The sequence below is a fragment of the Perognathus longimembris genome, chromosome 28 (genome assembly GCF_023159225.1).
Source record: "Perognathus longimembris pacificus isolate PPM17 chromosome 28, ASM2315922v1, whole genome shotgun sequence".
Classification (NCBI taxonomy): Eukaryota; Metazoa; Chordata; class Mammalia; order Rodentia; family Heteromyidae; genus Perognathus; species Perognathus longimembris.
In genome coordinates this window covers 97,201,014-97,206,901 of record NC_063188.1, presented here as the reverse complement: position 1 = coordinate 97,206,901, position 5,888 = coordinate 97,201,014, and positions in this window count along the sequence as shown.

Below are 5,888 nucleotides of genomic sequence, written 5' to 3'. Positions count from 1 at the left end.
CACACAATTTAGAAGAAAGGGAGGGAAGAAAGACAAGCAAAAATGTTATGAAAATTGAATCAAAAAACAATTTAAGAAAAACAACAAGTAATAGAGGAATTTATAGAAGCAGTATGATGTAATGGAAGAAACAAATATTTTGAAGTTAGACCTGCATTCCAGTTTAGTTTTTTACACTTTTGAGCTGTGTGTCCTTGGTGGAAGTTATTTGACAACTCTGATCTTCAACTTTCATGTGTATGATAAAATTAATATAAAAGGACATCAAAATGGTTGAAAGTGAAATATCATTCTGAGTATTAACTGAGATGTGTGTATGTTTATAGTATTCAATAATATACGCCATATAATAGACATGTAGTGTTTCTTAAAAAGACTTTTGAACTTAAAAACATAAGATCTCTATTGTAATTAAGCTCACCATACAAAATAACATTTTTATGACAATGAGCCAAAAAAGGTCCTTCTGTCATTTTTTCATGAGATCATTGCATGATTTTTTACTCTATTTTCTTTATTTTTCCTGTACTTTATAATTCTGCTTCTAGATCATAATGAAAGATACATGTGCTTGAACTTTATCAGCATTGGACATACTCCTTGTGATCAAACATATTTTTTGACTTGTTCAATTTGTTACTTAAATGTTTCATTTGTTTATCTTTTTGAACCATGTAAGGCATTTAAGTAGATGATATAATAGCCTTGCTAAATAAATATTTCCCCTGGCTTTGTGAAAATCACTTGAGTGCTCTTTTTATATTTTTTAATTTTTATTGTTATTATAAAAGTCCAGGGAGGTTACAGTTATGTAAAGTCAGGTAATGAGTATATTTCTTTTTGGACAATGTCACCCCTCTTGACTGCTCTTTTAATGTGACAGAATCACTCCCACTGAAAAAGGACAAAAATCACAATAAAATACTGTGTTAATAGTCTGGAAGTTGTCACCTGTGTAATTATGCTGAAAAGCAGCTGACAAAATGGACCACTTTCACGTAATGGAATCAAGATTTTGTTATAAAACAAGCAAACCCTCTACAACTAAGCCCAACTTACAGGCATGTGGCAAAGGAAGATTCAGACTGAAGAACAGACGCTCAGATGCTTTTTGTTTCCTGCCCTAGACACTTTTTTTTCTCTCTTCAACATCTTTTACATTGATGAATGAGAAGCTGCTATTGTGCTCTATAATTATTGTCTGAAAAGTTAGTGCTGACAGTTGAATACAGTTCTTAATATTGATTACTTTGAAGGGATACAGTGAGTTCATAAAATACTTTTCTACTTGATTAAGCTTTAGAAGTTTAAGAAATGGTGAAGCCAATTTGAGACTTAGTGAAGCAAAGAGAATGCTAAGATGTCTGATGTAGAAAGGTTCCTAGAAATTTATGTAACTATTGAGGAATCAATATTTGAAGTGCTGGTAGAGGAAAGGAACAAAAGAATGAACAAGCACAAAGTGAAAAATTAAGTGGGGATTTGTGGTGAATTGCAGTATCCAGTATTTCTTCAGAAAACCAAAATATATATGTAAACTTGAAAGGAATATACTTTAGTGTTGTAATATCAAAAGTCTCATGATTTAATACAAAAAAAAACCTCAGGAAACCAGAAGCTATAATTGCCCAACTTAAGTGCACTGGGAGATATATATTAGAAAGCCTAGCTTCTATGGCTAAGTGTATGAGTGTGTGCTTACCATCTTTTTTTTTACTATGTGCTTAAATTTTTCTGAATAATTACTTATTTATTGTCAAAGTGATGTACAGAGGGGTTACAGTTTCATGCGTAGGGCAGTGGGTACATTTCTTGTACAATTTGTTACCTCCTCCCTGTGCTTACCATCTTAAACCATATAAATTCCTTAAGTATTTAGATATAGTACTCTGATTAAACTTAAGAGAAGTCAAATTGAGTGATAAGACTTTTGATCCCTCCTTCCTCTCTCTCTCTGGAACTAACTCTGCATTATAGTTTCTCTTTTCATCTATCTCTCATCACCTTTTTAATGCCCTTCTTCCCTGTATGTGTTAGTTTCTGCTGTTTCTATTTTCTCTTTTTCTAGCACCATTTTATTTTTCCTTTCTTTCAGTTTTTCTCATCAGTATTCTTGGGATAATACCACAAAAATAGTCCCTTTATAAACATTTGGGGCATTTGTTCCATTTTCTCATGAGTTAATTTCATAGATGTTTATTTCTTATGGGGATAAAACCAACAAAATGCTGAATCACTTGCTGTTTTTTTATGTTGACATTAATTATAGTAGTCACTTCCCTGTCTTTACTTGTAACAAATGCAAACAGAAACCTTTAATCCTTATCTGCTCAAAACCATGCTTTCTGAAGATGATTGAATTTGTTCACAATGCTGAAAGGAGGATGTGATGTTTTGCCTTTTCTTTCTTTTTTTCTTTTTTGGCTCATTTGGCTCCTTCCAGATTTTAATGTTGTAGCTGTTTCAGCGTTTTAATGCTGTATCTTTCAAACATAACTGTTCTTAAGGAAACCAAAACATATGCACCATGAGAAAGATGAAAATGAAAACTCTCTTATAATAATTCTTCCAAAGGCATGGTGACAAAAAAAGTCACTCTCAGGAGGATAATTCATTATATTAATAATATCTTACAAATATTCTGATAGATTTTAAGGTTGATGGGGGAGACATTAACTAGTAAGGATTTGAAACAGAAAATGAAGATGGGTTTGAATTGATAACTATCTGACAGAATTTCTCTAAAAACGAAGGCATAAATGAAGTAGTTCTTATGTAAAAAGACAGAAGTCAGAAATTCAACAGCTTGCATCTTCTTTCACACTTGTTTTTAAAAAACTAAAGTGTTAAGAAATATTCCAAATAAGAAGTGACATTATTTTCCAAATGAATACTATTGATCTCCAAATCACTTGAATTTTTATGATGAAGAGAGCACAGGACAGGATATTTTGTTTTTAAATGATGACAACAGAAGGAACTTGGCAATTAGCAGAGGCTAAACTGGTCTGAACTTTTGGAGTAGGGATGACCAAGGTTAGAAATCCAAAGCTATTTTGGGAGAATTCAGTCAACAGATGTTTATAAGCATCTGGCAAATGTAAACTTCAAGCTGTTACTTAGAGCTGAGGTGGGCAGCATGTTATGAGAATAGAAGTATCAGAAGTAGCTACTGGCTGCCCTCATCTGGAATAAATTTGCATAGTCATCTGCAAGGTTTGTAGATAAATAGCCAATATATTTTTTGACAGAGACACTAAGGAGAATTAGCAACTGTCAGGATTGCTAATGGTGAGGGGAGAAGAGGTTCCTTGTTTTCTATTGATCCAGAATAGAGTTAGGGTAGTTAATCTGTTAATAGCATTATATTAAGTTTTTTTCTTTTAGAGTTCATATATCAGGGACAACTTGTTAGTTAAATTAGATTTCTGGAACTCTTTCTGAGAGGTAGGGAGACACAATAATGGTGACACTTAGTAACAAAATGAACACAAATAGGTTATGTGCTAATATTTATTGGGATTTGTTTTAGGAGAAGAGTCATCAAAGTATTTAGTGATTGTACAAAATATGTGAATCAATAGGCAGGAAATACTGATATGTTTATATTAGAAAATGTTTCATACTACTAAAATATAACATGAGTCACTGACTATAAAACATTCTGCAAGACATATAGCTGTGGATATAATATTTGCTTTATATACCAAGAAAGTCATTGTCCTGAAATTGCTCCTTATATCAGTGGAGCAAGAGGGGTTTTTGTTGCACAGAACTCAGTGTGAGTTCTCATAGTGCTTTCCAATATAATTCTCAGTGATGTGTCATACCTGTCCAGTTTAAAAGCCTGTTGCCAAATTCAAAGGAACAAAGAAGCATCACACAACTGGGCTGAAATCATGTAGTATTGCTTAAAAATCAAAGGATTCATCCAGGAACTAGTGTCTAATGCCTGTAATCCTAGCTACATGGAGATATGAGGATCACAGTTGAAGCCAGCCAGGGTAAGAAAGTCTATGAGACTATCTCCAATTAATCATAGAAAAAGCCAGAAGTGGTGCTGCGGCTCAAGTGTTAGGGTGCTAGCCTTGAGCAAAAGGAGCTCAGGAACAGTGCTCAGGCCCTGAGTTCAAGCTCCAGGACAGGCAAGAAAAAGAAAAAAAAATCAAAGGATTCACTATTTCTATAGAAAAGTTAAATGCAATGAAAACATGAAATTATAAGTGCTTGAGATAAGTTTTCCAAACCCCAAGAGTCGCACTTTATGCAAGATAGGGCTGGTTATAAGGAAAATTAATATATGATAAGTCTCACTAAAACTCAGTGGAGGAAAATGTGGATGCTAATAAAACTAGTTTATTCAATATCAAATACTACTTATATGTTTCTAAGTCAAAATTCATCAAATTATATATAAATCATACATTTTTGTTTATAAATTTTCCCTCACTAAAACCATATCTATCTATCTATCTATCTATCTATCTATCTATCTATCTATCTATCTATCTATCTATCTATCTGTCTGTCTATCATCTGTCATCTATCATCCATCTATCAGTCAAATCAGATGGGCTAAGAACTAAATCTGAGAGATAAAGCTATGAAATGAATGCAAGAAATGTAGACGAATAACTGAGGTACCTAATGATGGGAAGAACTTCTTTTGCTTGGCCTCTTTGCTTATGGCTAGCAGTCTACCACTGGGATCATACCAGTGGTCCAGGCTTTTTGCTGGTTAATTGGGGATAAGAGTTTTCTGCCAGGGCTGACTTCAAATTTTAATCCTTAGATCTCAGCTTCCTGAGAAGCTAAGATTACAGAGGTGTAACATGGGTGCTTGGCTAGGAAAAAAATTCTCTTCTAAAATTCTATTTTTATCTTTAAGTAGTTGTACAAAGGAGTTGCCATTTAATGAATTAGTATATAAATACGATGAATCTCAACAATGTCATCATTTTCATTATTCTGTACCATCCCTTCTAACTCCTCCCCTTCTTTCAATTTTCTTAATTTTGTAGGATATGCATTGAATTTTATGACTGCATTCCCTACTTCCTGTCTTCATTTATTTACCCCCTTCCTGGATCCCGCCTTCCCCCCATTTCAAGTACTGGATTCCTTTTGTTTAGTGTTTTTTGGACTATGAGCTAACCATTATAAAACTCTTAAAATATGTTTTGGTGATCTCACTGTTAAAAGCTATTCTGAAAATATCTTAACATTTAGTTAAATTAAGTGTATTCATATGTGGTTGCCTTGTGTCTCCATCTTGGGCATGAAGACCAGAGAACTCTCACATGGGGTTATTAAGAAAATACTCTAAATGTGTCTCAGGGTTGTTTTGAGAACAAATTGGGGGACAAGTAGATGCTAGGCTCATAGGCTCTGTGGCTAATACACACTATGGATTGCTAGAACCAACAAACTTGTTTTGCCCATACAGTTATTTGAGTAGCTATTAAAATGATACAGTAAGGGAAAATGAAAATCATGCATATAATACAGTGCACATTGAAAGGAATGGATATACTGCAGTTTAGAAATGTAATCAATGGCAGGAGATGAGAGTATTGAACAGAGATAAAAGAGAATTTATACATTAAACAAGTGATTGGCCTTCAAGGGATGCATGATGTTGATCTTCTGTATATTATACAGTGTGATTAATTCAAAGCTCTGTACACAACAAAGCAAAGCAAAAGGTAAGTCTAATAATTGATGATTTATAAATGCAAATGAACTACATATCATTTGGACAAGGAGAGATTTGTTTGTTCTAAAGACCTCACATAAAGCAGATGGCATGATGGAGAGGAAATTCCTCTTGGAATGGAAAAACTTGGGACAATCAGTATTAAAAAAGGGTTACTTCTTCCTCTATTTCA